We start from the raw sequence: 26,360 nt of genomic DNA on the forward strand, positions 1-26,360 counted from the left end.
AATACTGTATTCCAAGCATCAGGTAGACATTTGGTCATTTGGAGTTGACTCAAAAATGAAGATCTAGTTTACACTTGGCACTGTTCTACATCTACTTGAAAGATAAATCTATGGTAGAGTGACCTAGGGAGAATATGTGGAGTACTGTCTCAAAGCACAGAAACACTGCAGTAACTGCCCCAAAACAAAGTGCCTCCAACACTCAAGAAAGGAACCTGTTGCCGTGGCCACTCACAGCTTTTGTGGCCTTTAAGTGAAATCAATAATTTATATTTACCCCTCCCCAAGCAAATTTCTAATATATGACTGTATCTAAAAGTTCTGTGACTTTCTCATCTGGCAGAAACAACTTATTCACGAAACAGGCAGCTGGTTCACTGGCCAGTTTGCCAGCCTTTGATGGAGTACTTAGGGAGTTTTGAACTTGGATCACCTAGGCATGAATATTGTCCCCATCTCCCATCCCCACCCCACTCCAATTGTGGACTTGGTTTTCTAATCTTCAATATGAAGATAATGGATATGTCAATGCCATAGAGTTTTGTGAGGATTAAATGGAGTATATAAGCTGCTTGAGAATAGTGCCTGCCCCATAGCCTCATAGCAACTACTCTTTAAGTTTTGTAATGCTATTATTGAAATAGGATACAAGTGGCTAAGTTTACTCTCATATGCTGACTCAGCCTGGTCAGAGTGTTTGGGGACATATTCATGTTCAGTGGAAATAACAGTGTCTGATTAGCTGTGTTGGAGTGGTGAGGAGAGAACATAGCAGCTGGTCCAGGTCTTTGCTACCTCTTGCAGATGATTCTGTCATCCTTGGATAACCTTTTCATGATTAGGACTGCAACACTACATTAAATATTTCTATTGGAAAGCAGATTTAATTCAAAATTATCTCAGGTACACTAAGTTTTACGGAAACATAACTGATGTAAATCTGATGTAAATTTAAGGTTGGCAAGTAATGGATATATAAACTGCTCTTTAATCATGTTAGCTAAGTCTAATTTATCTTGATGACATTTTGCAAAAATAATATTTAAATAACAAAACAGTTTGTTGAACAATATGAACTAAGTAGAATAAAAGTAGGAAATGCTTATATTTTTCTCCAGTTATCACCTTCAACTGAACTTTTAAAAATCTTTATTTCCCATTGGTTTGTGTGTTGTTGACTGACTCAGTAACTTTCTAGTCATTTTTGGTTATTCAAGAGAAAGATGCCTGCCTAGTTTGGCTCAGTTTGAAACTTCAATCTCAAATTTAAAAGTGTATCTTTTTCTATTTCTAGAGAAATAGAAAGTAACAGTAACAGAGACCAAATTTGTCTTTCTACCTTAAACTACTAGAGAAGTGGACAAATATATAAAATAGCTGTTTTTGTACATTGGATTACAGACAGCACAGATCCGTGATCCTGAGAGAAAATAATCTAAGGGAAGTCCTAAAATCATTGCTTTCTGCCTAGAGGCATTTTCCAGATTACAGTGAAAGAAAGAGGAATCTAGGAGTTCTAAGGAGACTGAAGTGGATTAATATGTGGGATACAACACAGGATAGGAAGTAGCTACACAGAAGAACAGAAATTTGCACAAGGGTGACCTTGAGTTTGTTGGAGAATGCCAAGATGTGCTTTCATATGATGAAACTCAACAAAGCCACTCAAGGAACTACCAGAGAAAGAGAACTATAAGCAGACTAATTCCCAGAGTTCATGCGGAAGTGAACTGGAAAAATTTAAAATTCTGAATAGCAGATTAAAGAGGCTTTGTAAGGCACACTGAAGAAAATAGAAACCTAGAAGCATTATGCTTTGGTAAGGCCGAACTGTCTTTAAAATGAAGAATTCTCTAGGCCTGTCTTAACAAAGCTTTAAAACAAGCCCCAAAAGGATCCACCTTTTTGGCAAAGAATTTAACTGTCTTTGATACAATGTTCAGTATGCTTTGAAGGAACACAGCATAATCCAGCATACAACAAAATCACATTATGTCTAGCAACCAATAAAAAAGTAGTAGATATGATGAAGCAGGAAAATATGAGCAAGGAGAAAAAGCAGTCAGTAGAAACAGAGATCATGGAATTGGCAGAAAAGGACCTCAAAGCCATACTAGATTTATACGCAAGGATTTAAAAGAAAAAAAACTGGTAAGAGAAATGGAAGATATAAAACAGCTCTGTGGGATGTCTAGGGGTAAAATTTACAATCTCCGAAGTGAAAATTTTGTTGCATTTATTTCACCGCAGAAATTGTAAATTTTGAAAGTAATAGCAGATTAGGTACTGCCAAATAAAAGTTTAGTGAATCCGAAGACAGAAATAGACACCGTGAAAACCAGATTACACAAAAAAGGCCTAAAAACTATAATGAACAGAGACTCAGTGACCTGGGTCTATTTTGTATACATATATCAAGTGGTCTAATGGATATAATTGGAGTTCCAATTCTGTCCTGTGTATTTAAGAGGTATATGTACCATTATTGGGCTATTTTAAAGTGCTCATTCATATTATTTCCTTTTAGCTGTATTCTCTCATAAAACCCTAGCTGAGAAAGGCTACTGTTGATCAACCATTAAAAATGGAAAGAAATTAGCTAGTAAGCCAGTAGCGAGGATAGCATGGAATACTAAAAACACTCATTCTAAGGAAGACAGGAAAAGAAAGAGCAAGTAACAGAACAGGTGATAAAAATGGAAAACAAATACCAAGATGGTCACTTTAAACTCAACCATGGGGATAGATACATTAAACGTAAGTTTTATAAACAGTACAGTTAGAGGGAAGAGATTGTCAGATTAAACAAGTAGATTCACTTGCTTTTTTTAAAAGACAAACTTCAACTATAAAGATACAGTATAAATTAAAAACTAAAAGGATAGAAGGAGATATGCCATGCTAACAATAGAAAAGAAAACTGGAGCAGTTTCATTAGCACCAGACAAACTAGGCTTCAAGACAAGAAATATTACCTAAGTTAAGGAGGGATGTTTCATAATAACTTCAAGATACATAGAGTGTAAATTGCCAGAACTAAAAGGAAAAATAAATCTACTGCTTTGGTTGGAGATTCTATAATTCATAGAGCAAGTAAACAGAAAATCGGTGAGAATATAGGAAACTTTAGCTATATTAGGAAACAACTTGCCCTAGCATTTTCAGAGGACTACACAGAAGAACCAAATTCACGTTCAAGATGCACATGGAATATTTATCAGAATAAAATGATGGACTATAAGACAAACCTCAAATTTAAAAACTGAAATAAGAATATATTATCTGAATCCAGTAGAATTAAATTAGAAATAAATAACAGAAATTTAAATCCCCAGATAATTGGAAAATAAAAGCATATACCTTTAAGTAGTCCATCGGTCAAATAAGAAATCACAAGATAAATTTGAATATATTTTGAATTTAGTGAAAATAAAAATATTACATTTTGTGAACTATAGCTAAAACAATGCTTGAAGGAAATTGTAACTTTAAAATCTTACGTTAGGAAAAAAGAAAGGTCTAGAATCAGTTATCTAAACTTTTACCTTAAAAGTGAAAACTAGTGATATAGATTATACACAAAGAACAATCAGTAAAACCAAAGCTGATTCTTTGAAAATGTTTAAAAAAAAAAAGTGTGACACTGCTAACCAACCTGATGAAAGAAATGAAAGGTGGTAGGTTGGAGATGAGGTCTGAAGGAGAGAGGACACAAATGGCCAAAATCAGGATTGAAAGCTCGGGTCATCACTGCAAATTTTGCAGACATTTAAACAATAGAAAAAATATTATGAGCAACATTATGCAAGCACGTTCACCAACTTGCAAGACACAGTTACCAAAGCATGACATGAGAATAGGGAATCTGAATACCTCTGTACTTTTTTAAGAATTGAATTTGCAGTTAATAATTTTTCCACAAAGAAATCTCTGAACCCAGGTGGTTTCACTAGTGAGTTCAGTCAGCCATTTAAGGGAGAAATATTAACATTTCTACTCCAGCTCTTTCAGAAAATAGCTTCCAGACTCATGTTTTAAGGCCAGCATTACCTTCCTACCAAACAAAAAAATATTTAATATTAATATTTAATATTAATATATTAATAATTAATATATACAGACAGATGTCCCTCATGAAAACAGATGTAAAGTCCTAACAGAATTTTTAGCATACCAAATTCAGTAACTCCTAAAAGATAATACATCATAACCAAGCAGGATTTATCTCATTTATAAATTAATACAATTCACGATTTTAACAGAAACAAAGAGGAATTGTGTAGTCTTCTCGGTGTTCACAGAAAAAGCATTGGATGGAATTTAGTATTGACTCATGATTTATTAAAAATTTCATAAAACAGAAACAAGACACTTCCTGAATCTGAAAAAAGGCCTTTATAAAACATTTACAGTTAGCATATTTAGTGACGAAAAACTATTTGCTTTTCTATTAAAAGGGGAAACAAAACAAGCCTGTCCACTCTCATCAGTCCAGTCTCCAGACTGGAGACATTGTCCTGTAGGCTCTTACCAGTGCAATACGTAAGCAAAAGAAATAAAAAGACAGAGACTGGGCACGGTGGCTCACGCCTGTAATCCCAGCACTTTGGGATGCCAGGACGGGTGGATCACCTGATGTCAGCAGTTCGAGACCAGCCTGGCCAACGTGGTGAAACCCCATCTCTACTACAGATACAAAAATTAGCCAGGTATAGTGGTGCATGCCTGTAATACCAGCTACTCAGGAGGCCGAGGCAGGAGAATCAGTTAACCCAGAAGGCAGAAGTTGCAGTGAGCTGAGATGGTGCCATTGCACTCCATCCTGAGCTACAAGAGCATAAGAGCAAAACTCCATCTCACAAAAAAAAAAAAGACAAGACATACAGAATGGAAAGAGGAATTAAAACAATCTCTTCACAGATATCATGACATGATATGTTCAGATAAAATTTTTAAAGAGTCTACCAAAAACACTGTTAAAATTAATAAGTGAATTGAGCAGGGTCATTGGACGCAAGTTCAGAATATAAAATGAATTGTATTTGTATGTACTAACAATGATCATTACCAAGTAAATTTTCAAAAATCACTAACATTTACAATAGCATTAAAAACCATGAAATATTTAGAATAAATTTAACACAACATATGCAAGATCTGTACACTCAAAACTACCAAACATGGTTGAGCAAAAATGAAAGAAGACTTAACTAATTGGAGATATAACATGTTCATGGATCAGAAGATGAAATATTTTGAAGATTTCTCTTTGAACTAATGTGCAGATTCAAGGTAGATAATATTGCTTTTTTTGTATACAGTGGCAATGTAGTTCTAAAATTGTGTTGGAAATGCGAAGAACCGAAGTTGGTAGATTAAACACTGCCTGATTTCAACACTTACTCTATAAAGGTACAGAAATCAATACACCAGATACTGGTGTGAGAACAGACATAACAGAGCCATGGAACAAAATAGAAATTCCGGGAATAGACCCACACATATATGTTGAGGGACCCATTGGGGGCAAAATTTGTTTGTTACTCTGCTCCTTCACTTTTGGGGGAGTGGTAGTCCATCCCAGGACCCACCTCACCCCCATTCTAGATCTCAACTCCTCTGTGTTGGGGCCGAGAAGAGGCTGGATTCTCCTCACACTGCTGCTGCTCCTGTTCCCTGGGTGGCATGTGTCCAGTGCTGGCTCTCCTGTGGTTTCTCTTGATGCCACTGCTCCCTGAGGTAGGAGGTCTGACTACAGATCCCCGTCTTGCACTGCCAATGGGCTCTGGCCCTCTGTGGCAGAGACTGCTAGCTGTTTCCAAATTGAGTAATAGTACTGCTACCCTGGTCAGATCCAGCTAGCTCAACATAACCATTTTAGCTCTACATAACCATTTTAACTTCCCATATACCTTGGAGATGGCCTTATGAGAAACTGTCCACATAAATGGCTGCAGTGTAAACTGGAGAACATTCTCATCAACCTCACAGACGAGATTACACCCAGGGGGTGGCAAAACAACACAGGAGATAACCCAAGAATGCCTCCAAGTTTGGGATATTTTAAAAGGAGAGAGAAGCTTTGCTCTTTTTTAAGCCAGTGTTATTTTGTCAGCTGAATAATTGTAACTTATGTCTTTGGATCACAGGCTGTCTCCCCGTGTAAGGGTCTGGCAAGGTAGCTACAGCCCCAGTACCTTCCATGGTGTTAAGAAAAGACTGTCATATCCTTACCACACCAGAGAACAGGTGTGCAGGTTGCCACCCGTGTTCTCCTCCCTACCCTCTCCCCTACTGTTCTTTTCATTGGTTCAGTAGAAGGAGGGGCTGTGCAGTAAGTCTGCCGCCTGAGCACAGGGACAGCTGTCACTGCAGTGCTGGTCTCCTGTACTTGCAGGCACCCCAGTCTCCTCGGCCTCTTCCCTTGGACTCTCCCCACCCACAAAGGTGGGGAAGGAGCAAGGAGAGGCAGAGTCCCAGCCCTCCTTATTAAGACTACAATGACTTCCCTTCTCCCCATCCATAATGCTTAGCTGGAAGGAAGTGGCTGGGTGGTGATGCTAGTAGCCATTCTGGTGCCATGCCAGGTGCCCTTCATGAACACCAAAGGAGGGGCAGTCTCAAGTTTGTCACTGTCTTTAGAATTCTGGGGTTCTCGATAGTCTTCGCCCTCAGGTTGGATCTCAGTATCCAGGTTGTGGGTAGCAGGGCAGTCCCACATCTTATCTCATTACAAGATGTCATATTTCAGAGTAATCTTGTTGATGGTTTTATTAACAAATGTTATTTTAGGACAGATTTCATGAACTGTTATTTTATGGCACTAAATAAATCATAAGCTTAATTGCTACAGTCTGGGTAGAAATATATTTGTTTTACAGTATAAGCCTCACTAACTGATTTAATAGAGTAGCCAAAAGCAATTTTAAATACTTCCATTTATTGCAAATGATCAATCTTTGTTGTTTCTAATATAAGATGAAACTGAAATAAAATGATATTATTTAAATTTAATTATATTTAATTCCTATAAAATGGAAGATAAAATGCCAGAACTTAGAGCTTATTTTTTAATTATCTATTTTTAAAATAGAGCTGCATAACTTAAAGAGCTGCTCAATTCATGAGCAACTAGCTTGTTTTTTTGAAAATGAAAGAAAGAAAAAAGATGAGTTTCCAAATTAATTCACATTGTACTTTTAATTTTAAATAATAAACATCATTTCTAAATGATAACCTTGCCCTGTACCAAGTTAGCACTTGATAGTTGAAAATAAAAATTATTTTATGACTATTAATTTGTAAGGAGGCATTATAAGTAATTTGATTTGAAAAAATATATGTGCACAGGCATATTTAATCACTAAAAATTACTTATCAGGACAGTCATGGAAATATCCTTTTGTAACAGTTTTTTTCAGATCTATTTCAGATATATGCATTTGTTACTATATTTATCTTTATTTTCATCAGCCCTTGTTGTGAGATTTGGTTATTTTATTACAACCAGTTGGGCAAAATTTTTTCTTTTAAAAACTCCATTCTTTTGTAGTACTGCCATCACTCACATTACACACTTGGACAGCAGATTAAAAGCATGTAAACAGTAGAATTAGATGAAATACTTGATGTCACTATATTTCATGATACTGTAACAGAAACCACTCTTTCAGGACGATATAAAATGAAAGCATTACACTTTTAAAAAATATGTAACAAATGGTATAGTCAGTGTTGATTATACCTCTTCTCGGCCCCAACACAGAATCAGGATGATTGCTCTTAGAGTTTTTGAACATGAAACTTCTTATGCTGGGTTTAACTGTGACTCATCGATTTACTCATCTGATGGTTGATATCATGCCAACATTTAATTAGTTTGATACTAAGTAATAAATACATACTAGTGTATATATTTAATGACTTTATAAGCTTATTAGAAGTCTACAATTCTAAACCTCTGGCCCAAATGGGAACTTTTTAAATATATAAACCCTTTTATAAATCTAAACTTACACTTTATTCCAACTTTGACATGACAGTTTGAAACATTTTCAGTTCAAGGCTATATTATCCAGATTCAGTTTTCCTTTGAGTTTGTGCTGTATAATTAAGTCCTGGGGTAGGAACTATTCCATTGTCTCTTATTTTTAAGTCAAACCTAAAAGGTAGGTTACTCCCATATCAAAAATATGGAAACTGAGTCTTATAACCTTTTCTGAGGTTACATAGGTAATTAAAGATATATTGATTGCCCCATTCTGCCATTTAGGATTTTTGTTAATTAAGAGATGTGCTGTGATATTAGGGAAAAAATCTTCAGTGTAAACATATTGTTGCATTGATGTCATACAAATGGTTGCCAATATAGGCAGCTCTTGACTTGTTTTATTAACTGAAGAAATATGGACAGCTTGCTATTTTAGATTACCCATCTCTTATGTTTAGAATTTGTTTCTACTATCACCCTCTTAATTTAGACTTCTGTTACCTGCCCTCAGAGCTAATCTAGCATTTTACAGTTAGACTCTGGAATCCTGTCCTTCATATGTTTATGTCCATAATTGCTTAAATGAACTTTACGTCAAAACCAGTGGTTCACATTGCTTACTAAAGAGAGCATAAGCTCATCCTGACATTGAAGACTATTTTTGTTTCTCAGCCTTGCCCTTCCCACCCCATCTGTGCCCCATCTCAGCTATTTGAGGCCCCTGCTCTTGTTGGGAGAGGCCTTCCTGTCCCCAGTGCCCCTGCTCAGGGAAGACTTTCCCCAGCTTCTTCCCATAGCCCTTCGTTAACTTCTCTTACAGTACCTATATTTGTGTATCCAAGTCATAAAATTTGAGAAATTCAGGTCAACCAAGGAAATTTGTGCACGCCATCCAGAGAGACCTTCTTCACAGATGCGCAGTCTGTTGCTGTGTCTGCTTTCCGGTAGAGGCCTGTGCACTGAAGACAATTCAGATTTACTTTGTTAACATTCTTTCTGCCAATTTGCTTATGGATGAATCTTTAAGCAAGCTAGAAAGGACATTAGTTTTATTCCCATTTTATTTAGTTGGAAATGGAATTATTTTCACTCTGTACTTAGCTTATTTACTTGACTTCATTTTGTCTCCTTAATATGTGCTGTGTTTCATACGATTAAAATACAGTTTGTATAGAGAAGAATTACTTGTATTAACAGTTTACAGTATACAAAGATTATCTACCACATAGTGATATATTTAGATAACCTTGACAGACTAATCTGAAAGGAGTTGCTGGGTTAGTTAATTCACACAGAGCCCCAAAGGGGATACAGAAACTGCTTCCGTGAGCTGATTGCAGGGCTACTGATGACTGCAGTCCTCCTTAGCTCTCTAGATACCAAGATAAGGGATCAGAGAAGAGCCACAAACCCATGAAAGTCAGCTCCTCATTACGCTTGACAAGCAAGGAGGCTAGGAGGCTTACTGTGAAGAGCATGCATTACAGCCTTAGGCCCATGAAATAATACTGTAGGTTTACCTCTTCTTGAGTTTCTTTAAATTATACCCCATAATTCTGCTTTCACAGAGTTTTGGTGGGATGTTTTATAAATTTAACATAATACAAAGAAAAATATTATTTACAAGTTTAGTTTTTAGGCTGTAAGTCATGATTTTCCTCATAAATATGAGTCTCTGAAATCAGAATATCTGATAAATTCCCAGAGTTCTAGTTATTTGCTCACTTCATATTATACCATAGAGAAAGCCCTAATCTGTGCATCTGTTAAACATTCGAATGGTAACTACTAAATTAATTTTTTTCAGATTTCCTTTGAGTAAGAAGTAATTTATCATATGTAGTCTGAGGTTGAAATGTTTATTAGGTACAAACTTACTTTTCATTCTGTAGTTATGAAAGATTGTTGTAGAATCTTGGTAAACTTAATCATTTCAAATTACGAAAGAAATTTCTTTGTTTAAGAAATTGTGTCATAGATTATTCTCTGAAGCATAATGGACCCTACTGTACTTTCGAGAATTTTAAACCATACATTGGATGTAAAGAAAAAGATAAAAACAAACAAAAAATCACTGGTAATAACAACTATTATAGAAGCAAAAAGTTTGCCTATTCTCATAACATATACAGCTATATCATGTGATTATGGTCCAGCAGTAAAAATGCAAAAATTAAGAGATTGTTTTGGTACCTCCTTGTCAAAAGGTCAATGTTAGTGGCTTTGTTTCTTTGTCTTAAGGCAATTATGATAGATTTTAATCCATTAATTTAGTCAAAATATGTATTACATCCACATCCACTGATACCATAATAGTGTTGTACTTCGTGTATTCTTTTGCTATTTCTAATACCTTGCCTCCTTGGCAATCCAGTTGCACCCTGCCCTTTAGGCTACTCCAGCCAGGTAGAGTTGGGAGTCAGTGAAGATAGCCACACACAACTCTGTGTTGTCATGAAAGACAGAAGAGGTACCGTAGTGATGGATGTGGTCACACTGCCAGTGATAGCCTCTGGGGGGTTCTGCAAAATGGGGGTGATGGCATCACCTCAGAGAATTGACGTGCAAATTAAAGGTTGATAAAGTGACTAGGACAGGGTCTGGCACATAATAAGCACTAGATACGTGTCCCCTGCTGCTTGCTGTTTTATGCTTTTTTCCAAGGCACCATATTAACATATAGCTCTTCCTTGACCGTATATAAAAGTTTTATTTTTAAATGCCTACTACTTTTTTCCTCAAAAAAAAAAAAAATTCCTGAAAGGTAAAAAGAGGTTTAAAAAAAATAAAAAGGTTAACCAGTAGATGGATAGATTTTCTCAGCAGCGTGGGGAGCTCAGTTAGACTTGGACCATTTCAACAGTAGAGCAGACTTTGAAGGTACTGGATTGCAGGAAATACTTCTCAACCCCTTGCCACATTATAATTACATAATCACAGCACTTAGAGGGGCAGTGTGAATTATTCTTTGCTTGATCAGTATGAGAATTGTGCTGTATTGAAGAGTTGCTAGAATATATGAGGGCTCTTGGGTTATGAGGGAACAAAAGAGAATGCTCAGGAGCAGCAGGAGTAAATGGAAAGTTTACTCTGTCCTGGCATTCACCCGACATTTGGCTCCCTTTCCCTTTTTCTTTTACAGGCTCTTTGGGAGCTTATATCAGTGGAAACCACAGCTTCTGGCTTTTATAATGAATACATGATCAGCCAGTGATTGACTTGTATTTACCATTCTCCAGTGACTCCTCTCAGAAATCCAGCTACTTTGTAAGTAGTAAAGACCCATCATGAGTAAATCTCCTATGAGTATTCACACTCTGAAAACACACAGCACAGGCATAAATTTCACCTTGGCAGCCTCTGCATTATAGAAAGACCTACTGGGCACAGTGGCTCAAGCCTGTAATCCCAGCACTTTGAGAGTCAGAGGCAGACAATTAATGAGAGCAGGAGATCAAGACCATCCTGGCTAACGTGGTGAAACCCCATCTCTACTAAAATACAAAAAACTAGCTGGGTGTGGTGGCACATGCCTGTAGTCCAGCTACTCGGGAGGCTGAGGCAAGATAATCACTTGCATCCAGGAGACAGAGGTCGCAGTGAGCCAAGATCTCGCCACTGCACTCCACCCTCGGTGACAGAGCGAGACTCCGTCTCAAAAAAAAAAAGACCTGTGAGAGGAGGTGAAACTTCTTTACTGGAGAAAGATTAGTTTTAGCTTAGGAGAGAAGAGCTCATTTTCATGTCTTGATAAGAGCCTAGCACCTCAACCATGTCAGTGCGCCCCAAGTGTTGTGGGGCCTTGGAGCACTGCTGCTGCACCCAGAGGGAACTGACAAGGAGAGGACATGGTGATCTCCCAGAATGTTCGTAATGGCAAGCCCATCCTGTCTACCTTGCCTAAGAGGTGATAGAAATAAGATTCCCAAAGGTAAAATGCATCTCTGTGGTACCCCAGTAACCCCTATGCTGCTGCCCTTTCTCTTCTGCTTCAGCAGCTTATGGTGGACTCACAGCTCACCCATGTGCTAAGGAAAGTTGCCACTCCGCCAACGAGTGATTTCTTCTCTTTATCAAGTACTACTTGCCTCTACAACACCCAGGGGATATGCTGATGTGTAATATTAGAAGTTCTCTAGAGCAGAATTCTGTATACCTCTCTAAGTTGAAGGAGTCAAGGAGCTCACACTCGGTCATCCACAGTCTGATAGAAGCTTGTCTTGGGGGTGACTCTCTGCCATCAAAATACAGAGGACATCAGTCGTTCATTAAATACTGGTTTCTATTATCTGAGCTTTAAATGATGGGTGCTGTATTCCAGAGAGAAGAAAATATGAGTATGTCCTCAACATTTTCTTAGGTTTTTAGTTGCCTGAGCCATAAAGTATGGATATGTAGAGTACATAGTTGCTGCAGATATGTAGTAGTGATGAAAAATACTCTGTAGTGATTTAGAATCATATACTTGCAAAAATACTGCTTAAGCTAATAGGTCAGACATCTGACAGCTCCCTGGGGATCCAAGAGACTCACCTGCCTCCGTGTGTGGAAAAGGCAGGGAGTAAGTTCTCCTGCTGTAACTGCTCCTCACTTAGGACATGCAGAGAACAAGAACATGTAGTAAATAAACATTGTGTTTACTGAGCGATGAAGTGGACTTTAGGGCCCTTTACAGAGTGGTTTGTTATGACTGTGGTAAACTTGCACACCATGACAAGCTGTGAGTTGTGAGGAGTGGGTGAGGTGGGTGTGCACTGGGTGGGTCACCATGTGCTGGGCAGCAGGTGCAGCCTCAGAGCTCCCAGACTCCAGGCCTGCCCTTGTAGGTGGGGTCAGGTTCTTGACAGCTCCTCTGTCCTTCTGCCTGGAAATAATTTTATAAGTTTTTCATTTTTTTCCCTTCTTTCTAAAAGAAGAGTTTAGTAGAGAATACAACTGGAACCCCTAATTTTTGTTTAAAATGTACACAAACAATCGTTGATGAATACCTTTTTGAACGTGGTCTTTAAGTGTACTTTTACCTGTTAAATTCATAATCATGAACAAAGATATAGAAGATATTTGAGAAGTATGCTTTTAAAGTATCTCTCATATTGCTGATCATATGTTAGTGCTGCCAAAAAAAAATCTACCAAACAACTTTTGTGTAATCAACTCAAAAGAACAGCCGCAAGGGTGAAGTTATAGGAAAAGAGGACTGTACAAGATGATGTGTGAGATATCGTTTCTTTGGGATGTCACAGAGCCACGTGGCTCTAGTGTTTGCTTACAGAATTCCAGGTCACTGTTCAGAAATATGTTTTTTTTTTTTTCTTTTTGAGACAGAGTCTGTTGCCTAGGCAAGAGTGCAGTTGTGAAGTCATGGCTCACTGCAGCCTCAACCTCCCTGGCTCAGGTGATCCTCCCATCTTAGCCACCCAAGGGTTTTGCCGTGTTTCCCAGGCTTGTGTCGAACTCTTGGGCTCAAGTGATCTGCCCACCTCAGCTTCCCAAAGTGCTGGCGTAATAGGTGTAAGCCACTGTGCCTGGCCCGGAAATGTTGTATTCTTTATTCATTTCTGTTTTTCATAACTTACATGGAGGTATTCACTGGAAACATAGAAGCCTAGTCACAGTGTCACAGTGTTGATCGTGAACAACTGTGAGCCAAAAATGCCATTGTGCTAGCCTGCTAATAGTAACAGTAAATCCTTGTTTAATATTGACATAGGTTCTTGGAAACTGCAACATTAAGCAAAATGATGTACAGCGGCTCCTGAAATCACACCCTTTTGTTCAACACTGTTCTTTTATAATGTTGTTGCTTTTGTTATATGTTGTTTCACTTGAAGTCCCAGTTTCCAGGAACCAACACTGTTATGTGAGGACTTACTGTACATATATATAAGTACATTTTTATGTGAAATAGTGAGGACAGAAACTGGTATTATAAGTTCAAGATTTACTTGCCAGTTATTTAAGTTTTTGTGTCCCATCTCAGAGCTCATCTGTGTACCTCGGCCACATTCCTACTTCCCCCGGGGGCACTCCCATTTCCCAAAGGCTTCCTGCCCCTGGGGACACTCCTGCTTCCCACAGGCTTCCTGCTATCCCTGGGGGCACTCCCGCTTCCCACTGGCTTCCTACTACCCCTGGGGGCACTCCCGCTTCCAACAGGCTTCCTTTGTATCACGCCTTTTTGGTTGTGCTTTCTTTGTCCAAAAGCTGATATTGTTAGGAACTTATGCTCTTATTTTTCTTCCTTATAGTTCTAACAGTTGTAGGCATTTTTAGGAAAAAAGTTATGTCCTTCATCTTAAGATGTTTTTAGTAGACTCCTTAGAGACAAAAAATTATATATGATACAGACTTGAACATTTAAAAGTAAAGCCTGGTGCAAAGGCAGTTAGTTCATCAAGGAAGGAACAGGCTTTTCAACTATTGGTTGTCCATATGCAAAAGAATGAACTTCAATCCATAGTTGTCACACTATGTAAAAATTGATAAAAATGGATCACAGACTTAAAATCTAAAACCTAAAAACAGAAGTGCTTACAAAAAATTTAGGGTAAAATATCTTTCCCATTTTGGGTTAGTAATCTAAGGTTTCTTAGATAAGACACCAAGAACATGATCCACATGAGAAAAAAATAGAAATACCAGGCTTATTGAAGTTAAGAATGTCTTTTGTCAAGATACTGTTAAGAGAATGGAAATAAAAGCTCCAGAATAGAAGAAGATATGTGTAAATCATATTTTTGATAAAGGACTTGCATTCAAAATTTGTAGAGAATTCTCTAAACTCACTAATAAGAAAACAAAGCAACTTAATTAAAACATGGTCAAGAGATCTGAGCAGACACTTCACTAAAGAAAATGTAAGCTTGGCAAATATGCACATGAAAAATGCTCAACATCAGTAGTCTTTAGGGAAATACAGATTAAAACCACAATGAGACAATACTGAACACCTACACAATGACTAAAATTAAAGACTGTAATAAATGTTGGCAAGAATGTAGAACATTTGGAACTTTGACTAATGCTAGCATTATTGGTCACTAACACAGAGAGAATACTAACAATCTGGTGGCTGAAGGATTTCACTCCTGGAGGATACAATGGTATTTGTTTTAAATAGTATAAGATAATCCTCCTGCCTGAGCCCCGGGTGTCAGAGAGGAGGAAGCACGCAGGATGAGATCTGATCCAAGGAAATGGAGAGGCTGGGAATTGAGGTATTGCAGGCACACATCTGTGAGAGTGAGACAAATGGACCAGAGAGGGTTGGGGAGACAGGAGAGATGGTCTGCAGGAGTGTGACTGACTGAGGGGTGAGGCAGGGAAGGGGAGTGGTACTGTGGGAAACTTCCTTTATGGGGAGCGAGAGTTAGCTGCCCCCCTTACCCTCTTGCGGAGTAGCGCTATCTGATGAAGTTGGTGGTTTTCTGCAGCAGTGTTACTCTGTTCAGATATAGGCTCAGAAAAGGTTAAAAGGGTGATGGAGTGTACAGAGGAGAGTTTGCCAGCCATGTACAGTGAAAGAGAAAAGGTTCACTGTGAAGAATGGCTGAGCTGTTGCAGCAGTGGGAGGAGGCTAGATGGAAGGGAAGTGAGTATGAGTAGGCTGAAGTATTGTTCCTTCAGGTAGGTAGGTAACAGAAGACTCAGCTGACTGGCTTACCAAGGCTTTGGTGTCTTTTCATAAGAAGTCTGGAGAAGGCATTGCTGGCTTGGCTCCACTGCTTAGGGATGATGGGAAACTACCAGATTTTCCAACTTGCTGTTTTGCCATCCTCATTATGTGGCTTTTCAGCCATAGCCTTGTCTTCTATTCCTAGCTCCAGGATTTTGTGATTTAGAAACACAGCTTTCCTTGTTAAATAGTCATTAATCCTTTATGCCTACTGTCTTCTGTTTATTTGCTCACCTTCTAACTTCATTGTGTGAATATACCACCTTTTAAACAAGTGTTTGCCTTTGGCATGATTTCTGACTTTAGCCTTATTTCTTCTAGCATGCTATTTCTAATTCATATGTTAGTTCTGTATTAATGTTATTTTGGTCCTTGGTGTTTTGACTTGCTCTGCAATCTTGTTTCTCATTTCAGCATGTTCATTTATCATCGCCTCTTTGAGTCGCATACGTTGATTTTATGTCATCCCTAAATAATTTCATAGTAAGCACTTCTGGGAACTTTCTTTAAATAAAGGACGTGTCTTTAGGATGCTGTATATGTGCTTTTGCTATCCTCAGTAAGGCCTTGTTTGGTTTGGTTTGCTTTGAGGAGTGGGGAGGCTGACGTGTCTTGTCCAGTTACTATGCCATGTCTTTTGTTTATCTCCCACATGTTGTCTTTGGGGTGTACCTCTATCAGGATTGTTCTTCTGTTACATAGTGAGTGAGCTTTGGGTTGATTCGGGTCGAGGGCTCAGAATGATTGTTGGTTTTTTGTTTGTTTGTTTGCCGGCTTTTCCTGGTTGTCTGAGAGAATGGGAGGAGAGTAGGCAGGAATCACCCAGCAGGGCAGGAGGCCCTTATCCAGCTTTGTAAATGCCTCTTCCCAGGGCTCCTTCCATCGAATCTACTCATATGTTTCTGTGAGACACATCCTTTGCTTGACCTGCTTTTCCAGCTCAAGACAGGAGTCTGGAATTTTAGGACAGTAGGTCTCTGGTGTTTACCGGCTCTGGTCCTATTCCCATTCCCCTCATATCTTGCCAGCTTTAGACAAGAAGGATGGGCACAGTCCATAAGTGCATAATGCCCATAAGTCACTCGGCACTGGTTTGCTGCTCTCAGCAGATGTCAGCTCTAGTCATTGATTCCTCATAGACTTCTCACTCAGGCACTTCCCACTCAGTTTTCTTGGTCCCACTGATCTTGTTTCATTTATTTTCACTTTTGCCTTACTTTTTACTAAACCTTTGCTTAATTGTTGGAGGTGATTAGGTAATTTTGATATTTTTCTTCTTTCCCCAGCTTTCCTCTTGTCAAGTAAAACCAAAATGGCTGTCTTCTGTGGGGCTGCCTGCTGGAAGTGGGGCCCTATCAAGTAAAAACCAAAATGGCTGCCTTCTGTGGGGCTGCCTGCTGGAAATGGGGCCTTGTTTCTCAAAAGTGTTCTGATTTTTAAACTTTTCGTTGGCTGCCATCACACCCTTTTGTCTTCCCATGGGAAGAGGATGTGATAGTCCCATACTTTTCACGGTTCTGCCCATTTGCCAACTCTGTGTATGGAGTGGGCCATACTTCCCCATGGGACTCCAGGGCAGGGCCATGGTTCCAGTTCCCACCTGCTGCGCCCACACTTGAAATCTCTCGTGTGTGCTCCCAGTCCTGCACTTCACACTTATGTGGTGTGAGTGTGCCACTTCCTCTCTCATTGCTCTTTTCATCCCCATCTCTCATCCCTTGCCTCATTGGTTATTCAACTAATTGTTGTTGCTTTTTCTGAGTTCAAAAAGAGTGTCTCTAGACACTCTTTTAATTATGAGCTAGCTAAATAGAAAAATCTGCAGTATGTATTTTAAATTTAAATTTGTAGTCAATGCATATTTTGTTTTCAATGTTTAAAGAATTTTTTTTTTTTTTTTTTGAGACAGAGTCTCACTCTGTCACCAGGCGCCAGGCTGGAGTGCAGTGGCGCGACCTCAGCTCACTGCAACCTCCGCCTCCCGGGTTCAAGCAATTCTCCTGCCTCAGCCTCCCGAATAGCTGAGACTACAGGCGCGTGCCACCATGCCCAGCTAATTTTTTTGTATTTTTAGTAGAGACGCGCTTTCACCATGTTGGCCAGGATGGACTCGATTTCTTGACCTCGTGATCTGCCCGCCTCGGCCTCCCAAAGTGCTGGGATTACAGGCATTAGCCACTGTGCCTGGCCTAAATAATTTTTTAAGATACTGACAGTATGGCTTACTTTTAATCTCTGCATCTCAAACAATTTTTCAGAGGTGTACATTGGTAAATCCATTGTTGCTATAAGCCATATTTTGTATAGCGACAGTACTTTGATTGGTCTTGCTAGAAGAACGGTAACTAGTACTTGTCATGTGACACATTCTCCTGGAACAGGGTACAGGACAGGGATTGCCCCCTCTGGAACCTACTATTGTGGGTTTAGAACCCTCAGGACACTGGTGACCTGAGAGAGGAAGATACTGACGTATTCCTTGTCAACATACTAGAGTGCCTGTAGGAAGCTAGTTGGGAGATGTGGATGGGAAGGAAAAAGTGTCAACATTTATGTGAATTTCAAATGTATCTTACCTCTAGCTGTGCCTTAAAGTGCTTTGAAATATGAACACTAAAATATATGTTAAACATGTTTATTAAACTTACAGCTTTAGTTTATATTCAGTTTAATAAAGCTGACTACATTAAGTTTATGTGCAAATTTTGTAACTAGGAAGTCTACAGGGGGCCAGTGTTGTGAAGTTATCCCGCAACATTTTATTATAACAGCTTTGGCCAATGTTATTTTAACTGATGTTCTATTAATACTGTACAATGAATATTTTACAAACATTGGTTGATTTTTATAAATTACTCAACTGAACCTAAAAATGCAAAAATGTTGGTGAATACATGCATTTTATATGTTGTAGGTAGTTTTTCTTGCTAAATGGTTTAGATACAGATTTTAGTTGTTTTATGGTATGCTTTGTTTTTACTTTTGATTGGGATGGGAGAGAAAGATTGTTATGTTGTTTTTGTTTTTCTCAAGATAAGACTTAGAGTTTTGAAAAACTGACTAGATGTTGGATATGTTTTACAAATATAATTTGTTTCCAGTAAGTTAGAGTTGCTTTGCTATGCTAAGAAGAGTGGCTCATTCCACTTTCTTAATATGAAACAGTTGCTGACTAGTTTTAAATAACAAAATTTTCTAATACTGTCCTTTTACAGTGTTTGATTTTCCTAATGAAGAGTGTTCACCGTTATAGCTTTAGTTATAGTCAGACATTCTGCTTGTTTTAATTTGCTCATTTTCCTGCTTGTCTTCTGTTAAAAGTTACAAAGAAAAAAAAAGGGGGAGGAGGCTGCTCCACCCTGGGTGATCTCCAGAAGGAGACCCCAGAAAGTACAGGGCGGGACACATGACACATGGCCACAGGCCCCTCTGCCCAGGTTCTGTGCCTTGTGGTCAGTTCCACATCTTTCATGTCTCACTAACCCTAAAAACCGTAAGATAAGATTGAGGTGGGCCAGCACAGAGAACAGAGAGTGAGAAGGAAGATCTGCAGCAGTGTCAATGAGGCAGAGTGTTATGCACTTTTCCATCACACGGGCCTTGCTGTGTGATTCATTTCTCTCCAGCAGCACTTGTCCAATGGCAGCTGACCACTGTGTGATTTTGTTTTGAAGCTTTCTGCCATTGTCACTGCCTCTGATACCAGATGAGATAGGTAATAATTCATTATTCCTTTTGTTCTTCTTACCCAGTTGTATTCTTACGCTGATTAAGTCTTGCTGAGGCTCAGCCCTGTCAAAGATAGCTATAAGGAGCCATGGGTCTCAGGTTTCTCGTCTCTGTTAGTGGTAGGTAGCTGACCTTTAGGAAAAGCAGGTGACCTGCAGAGTCAGACATGGCTAATCCACCACTGATTTACTAGTGCACATGGATGAAGTGGCCACCTTACCGCTCTGAGCGTTCAGTTTTCAGATTTGTCAAATGAAGATAATAATGATAGTGGCCTCATAGGATTCTTTCAAACATTATAGGAATAATGTATTCTATTACATATTACAGAGTACCTAATAAGTTCTCAATAATTATTTATCTGTTAGTAATGGTGTTGCTATGCCCAGAATCTTTAAATTTTCATCGTGTGCCCTACTTTTGATAAAGAATATCAGAAACATTCTTGTCTTCATGTCCACTCCATTCTTTGGTCATTGCTAGGTAACATTAAATATTTTTACATATTATTTCTTTTAATCCTGATATTTTACTATCTGTCTGAGACCTGGTAAACTTAGACAGATGTTTTGTGTTTCTAACATGCAGATAGTAAGGATTTCCCACTTACATCTTAAGTCTTTTATGAGAACCCTCATTTAATGAAAACACGAAAGTCCGGTTTTTATGAAGTGGAGTGTTCACTCATTACTGTTGCAGTTATTACAGTTAATTAAGAAAGGCAAGAAAAACAGTTGATGTGAGGGTGTCACTTTCTTCACTTCTGACTGGGGTTGGCAAGTATGGTGTGTTTTCCGTGTGTTGAGCTTTCCAGAAGGAATGTTTTCCATAGTATTCTCTCCACACTTTTCCTCCTCTGTTATTTAATTAATTAATTAATTTAGGAGGCAGAGTTTTGTTCTTGTTGTGCAGGCTGGAGTGCAATGGTGAGGTCTCAGCTTACTGCAACCTCTGCCTCCCAGATTCAAGTGATTCTCCTGCCTCAGCCTCCCGAGTAGCTGGGATTACAGGCATGAGCCACTACCCCTGGCTAATTTTTTTGTAATTTTAGTAGAGACAGGGTTTCACCCTGTTGGCCAGGCTGGTCTCAAACTCCTGACCTTAGGTGATCCACCCGCCTCAGCCTCCCAAAGTGCTGGGATTACAGGCATGAGCCACTGCATCTGACCTATTTTTTACAAATCAGTGATTCACATGTTCTTTTTATGTCCTCCTTGATTTGGAAAGAATGAGGGATGATTTTGAACTTTTGGGAAATATCCTCTGAGTGTTGTCTAGAAAAATACTGTTTTTTGATAAAAGAAAGATGGTTAGAAGAAAAGATGCTCCTTATGGTGTATGCTGCTTGATCAATCTTTGTCCTTGTTGTAGGCTGTCTCTAACTTAGCTACCTGGTGTTCACAGTGTAATGCCACCTGTGGGGTGAGACTGACCATCTTGACTCAAAAGCAATGGGATGTCACCTCTCAGATAGGTTTTAAAAAGACTATGGTTTCCTTGACTCACTTGCCCTGGCAATGCCCTGCCATGTGGCTTACGTGTGCAGGACCAAGAAGGCCTGCCAGCCGTGGGGAAGGGAGCCTGGGAGCAGGAGAGCCAGCCAAGCTCTTCCTGGGTTCCTGAACCCTTAGAATCTATCAAAGAATAAGTGTTTGTTTTAAACCACTAAGCCTTAGAGTAATTTGTAGTGCACAATAAATAATATCATTCTTATTATTTTTAAATTATTAGACATGATGACACTGTTTTCTTTGTTAAACAAATTACATGGTTTATGCTTTACCATGTTCAGTGTCCAGTTGGCCTGGGAAATAATACATAATTGATTTATTTTTACCATTTAAGAGAGTTTGATTTTTTTAAAAGTATAAAATATTAAATATAACTCTTAAGGAGTAGAATCTGTAGATTATCAAGGTATTGTTTAATATTTCATTCCAATAGTTACATGATTTGTAAATATGAAACATATCTCTGGCAAATGTTACTGTATCAAAGTAATACAATCAAGACTTTAGGGCTGGTTTGTGTATTCATGTTCATTTGACACAAGTATATATGTATTATACATACATAATACATATTATATACCTACTATAAAACCTAATAAAGGAAAACCTACCACAGAATCTCAAAAAGGAAGAGAGATCCAGGCTTGTCATAATCCTTGCAATATATTTGTAGATACTAATATGATTTTAAATCAATTGCATCTGCTTATATATAATATATAGCATATTGTTTATATAAATAACCAGAGATTAGAACGAAAAAGTGCGACATACGTAAGAAAGACACAGTTGTCGAGGTATGTTATGGCATGATATTTTTGCTGGAGGTAGGTAGATTTCTTACTGCAGCCCTACTAATTGATCTGATACATGTCTGCTGCTACAGAAGAGTCCAGTGGATCCCTTCTTTCTATTAGTTTTGTTTCTCTGGACAGTTTTCGTGTACCCCCGGCATAGATGTTATGTTGAGAAGGCTGTTGGGAAGATCTCAGTTTAGATCAGGCTGGCCAATACTACTTCTCTTGTATATGATGGGCAGCTATATTATAAGATTATCATTTAGATTATGAATGTCTTCCATCTTGGGTCACTTTCATGTGACCCAGGTTGTCTAGACCACAAAACACACTTATTACTAGGCATCACCTGGCTGTTTTCCCACTTCGTGCTGTACTGCATCCTCCTACCCTGGCCGTGGACTGTAGGGATGTTGTGTAGACCTTCTTAACTCAGTTGTATCATTCACTAAGACATTGGGCATGTTGAAATGAACTGTAGGTCATGCCAAGTTTCTTTGGTTTTGAACAGAAACCAATGTTGCCATCAAAAAGGAGCTCAAGGGAGGCTAAAGAGCCAGCAGAGACTCTCTTAATGGCAAGAGACTCTAGACCTGTGCTATCTAGTATTGTAGCCACTAACCACATGTGACAATTTAAATTTAAATTTTTTTTTTCTTATTGCATTTTAGGTTTTGGGGTACATGTGCAGAACATGCTAAGACATTTGCATAGGTACACACATGGCAGTGTGTTTTGCTGCCTTCCTCCCCTTCACCCACATTTGGCATTTCTCCCAGGCTATCCCTCCCCAGCTCCCCGCCCCCCCCACCGCTGTCCCTCCCCTCTTCCCCCCAGTAGACCCCAGTGTTTGGAACTCCCTTTCCTGTGTCCATGTGTTCTCATTTTTCATCACCCACCTATGAGTGAGAATATGCCGTATTTCATTTTCTGTTCTTGTGTCAGTTTGCTAAGAATGATGTTCTCCAGATTCATCCATGTCCCTACAAACAACACAAACTCATCATTTTTGATTGCTGCATAATATTCCATGGTGTATATGTGCCACATTTTCCCAATCCAGTCTATCATCGATGGGCATTTGGGTTGGTTCCAGGTCTTTGCTAATGTAAACAGTGCTGCAATGAACATTTGTATGCATGTGTACTTATAGTAAAACGATTTATAATCCTTTGGATATATACCCAGTAATGGGATTGCTGGGTCAATTCAAATTTCTATTTCTAAGGCCTTGAGGAATCGCTACACTCTCTTCTACAATGGTTGAACTAGTTTACACTCCCACCAACAGTGTAAAAGTGTTTCTTTTTCTCCACATCCTCTCCAGCATCTGTTGTGTCCAGATTTTTTAATGATCGCCATCCTAACTGGCGTGAGATGGTATCTCAATGTGGTTTTGATTTGCATCACTCTAATGACCAGTGATGATGAGCATTTCTTCATATGATTGTTGGCCTCATATATGTCTTCTTTCGTAAAGGTCTGTTCATATCCTTTGCCCATTTCTGAATGGGCTTGTTTGTTTTTTCCTGTAAATCTGTTTGAGTTCTTTGTAAATTCTGGATATCAGCCCTTTGTCAGTTGGGTAGACTGTAAAAATTTTTTCCCATTCTGTTGGTTGCCGATTCACTCTAGTGACTGTTTCTTTTGCCGTGCAGAAGCTGTGGAGTTTGATTAGGTCCCATTTGTCTATTTTGGCTTTTGTTGCCAATGCTTTTGGTGTTTCGGTCATGAATTCCTTGCCTACTCCTATGTCCTGAATGGTTTTGCCTAGATTTCCTTCTAGGTTTTTTATGGTGCCAGGTCTTATGTTTAAGTCTTTAATCCATCTGGAGTTAATTTTAGTGTAAGGTGTCAGGAAGGGGTCCAGTTTCTGCTTTCTGCACATGGCTAGCCAGTTTTCCCAACAACATTTATTAAACAGGGAGTCCTTTCCCCATTGCTTGTTTTTGTCAGGTTTATCAAAGATTGTATGGTTGTAGATATGTTGTGTTGCCTCCAATGCCTCTGTTCTGTTCTATTGGTCTGTCTCTCTGTTTTGGTACCAGTACCATGCTGTTTTGATTACTGTAGCCTTGTAGTATAGTTTGAAATCCGGCAGTGTGTTGCCCCCTGCTGTGTTCTTTTTGCTTAGAAGTGACTTGGTTATGCAGGCTCTCTTTGGCTCCATATGAAGTTCAAGGTGGTTTTTTCCAGTTCTGTGAAGAAAGTCAATGGTAGCTTGATGGGGATAGCATTGATTCTGTAAATTACTTTGGGCAGTATAGCCATTTTCATGATATTAGTTCTTCCTAACCATGAACATGGAATGTTTCTCCATCTGTTTGTGTCCTCTCTTATTTCATTGAGCAGTGGTTTGTAGTTTTCCTTGAAGAGGTCCCTTATGTTCCTTGTGAGTTGTATTCCTAGGTATTTTATTCTTTTAGTAGCAATTGTGAATGTCAGTTTGTTCTTGATTTGGCTCTCTTTAAGTCTGTTATTGGTGTATAGGAATGCTTGTGATTTTTGCACATTGATTTTATATCCTGAGACTTTGCTGAAGTTGCTTGTCAGTTTCAGGAGTTTTTGGGCTGAGGCGATGGGGTCTTCTAGGTATACTATTATGTCGTCTGCAAATAGTGACAATTTGGCTTCCACCTTTCCTATTTGAATACCCTTTATTTCTTTTTCTTGCCTGTTGCTCTGGCTAGAACTTCCAGTACTATATTGAATAGGAGTGGTGAAAGAGGGCATCCTTGTCTAGTGCCGGATTTCAAAGGGAATGCTTTCAGTTTTTGCCCATTCAGTATGATATTGGCTGTTAGTTTGTTGTAAATAGCTTTTATTACTTTGAGATACGTTCCATCGATACCGAGTTTATTGAGGGTTTTTAGCATAAAGGACTGTTGAATTTTGTCAAATGCCTTCTCTGCGTCAATTGAGATAATCATGTGGTTTTTGTTTTTGGTTCTGTTTATGTGGTGAATTACGTTTATAGACTTGCGTATGTTGAACCAGCCTTGCATCCCCGGGATGAATCCTACTTGATCATGATGGATAAGTTTTTTGATGTGCTGTTGCAATCGGCTTGCCAGTATTTTATTGAAGATTTTTGCATCTATGTTCATCATGGATATTGGCCTGAAGTTTTCTTTTCTTGTTGGGTCTCTGCTGGATTTTGGTATCAGGATGATGTTGGTTTCATAAAATGATTTGGGAAGGATTCCCTCTTTTTGGATTATTTGGAATAGTTTCAGAAGGAATGGTATTAGCTCCTCTTTGTGTGTATGGTAGAATTCGGCTGTGAACCCATCTGGACCTGGGCTTTTTTTGTGTGGTAGGCTCTTACTTGCTGCCTTGACTTCAGACCTTGTTATTGGTCTATTCATAGTTTCGGCTTCCTCCTGGTTTAGGATTGGGAGGACACAGGTGTCCAGGAATTTATCCATTTCTTCCAGGTTTACTAGTTTATGTGCATAGAGTTGTTTGCAATATTCTCTGATGATGGTTTGAATTTCTGTGGAATCTGTGGTGATTTCCCCTTTATCGTTTTTTATTGCATCTATTTGGTTATTCTCTCTTTTCTTTTTTATCAGTCTGGCTAGTGGTCTGTCTATTTTGTTGATCTTTTCAAAAAACCAGCTCTTGGATTTATTGATTTTTTGAAGGGTTTTTTGTGTCTCTATCTCCTTCAGTTCAGCTCTGATCTTAGTTATTTCTTGTCTTCTGCTGGGTTTTGAGTTTTTTTGATCTTGCTCTTCTAGCTCTTTCAATTTTGACGATAGGGTGTCAATTTTGGATCTCTCCACTCTTCTCATATGGGCACTTATTGGTATATATTTTCCTCTGGAGACTGCTTTAAATGTGTCCCAGAGATTCTGGTATGTTTTGTCTTCGTTCTAGTTGGTTTTGAAGAACTTCTTTATTTCTGCCTTCATTTCATTGTTTATCCAGTCAACATTCAAGAGCCAGTTGTTCAGTTTCCATGAAGCTGTGCGATTCTGGGTTGGTTTCTGAATTCTGAGTTCTCACTTGATTGCACTATGGTCTGAGAGACTGTTTGTTATGATTTCAGTTCTTTTGCATTTGCTGAGGAGTGCTTTACTTCCAATTATGTGGTCAATTTTAGAGTAGGTGTGATGTGGTGCTGAGAAGAATGTATATTCTGTGGATTTGGGGTGGAGAGTTCCGTAAATGTCTATCAGGTTTGCTTGTTCCAGGTCTGAGTTCAAGCCCTGGATATCCTTGTTAATTTTCTGTCTGGTTGATCTGTCTAATATTGAAAGTGGAGTGTTAAAGTCTCCCACTGTTATGAACTATAAATTAGAAATGTGGAACTTGAGTCATTCTAGTCACATCTCAAGTGTTCAGTAGCCACATATGGCTAGTGACTTCTGTATTATATAGTACAGATTCAAACCCTTTCCACCATCACAGAAACTTCTCCCTGGAAGTACACCTCCAGATAGTCTTACCTGGAGGCCTTCACTCCAATTTATTAGCCCAGTCATTGTTTCCATTGCTCTGTTCAAGAGCCAAACTGAAAAGCAGAGAGAGTTGATTGGTCTGGCTTAAGTCATGTGATCACATCTTGGCCATATTGGATGTGAGAGAGGGTTGGACAGGAGAAACCTTTAGAAGCCCCTCAGAGCCACTAGGACAAGCACCTGAGTTCACAG

General features: G+C 38.8%; 1 protein-coding gene across 9 annotated transcripts in view; it reads left to right on the forward strand.

Annotated features, from left to right (window-relative positions):
- AUH (AU RNA binding methylglutaconyl-CoA hydratase) overlaps nucleotides 1-26,360 on the forward strand; it is a 211,340-nt gene that overhangs the window by 164,225 nt on the left and 20,755 nt on the right. The window lies entirely within an intron of this gene.

Source organism: Callithrix jacchus, chromosome 1, assembly GCF_049354715.1.
Source record: "Callithrix jacchus isolate 240 chromosome 1, calJac240_pri, whole genome shotgun sequence".
Lineage (NCBI taxonomy): Eukaryota > Metazoa > Chordata > Mammalia > Primates > Cebidae > Callithrix > Callithrix jacchus.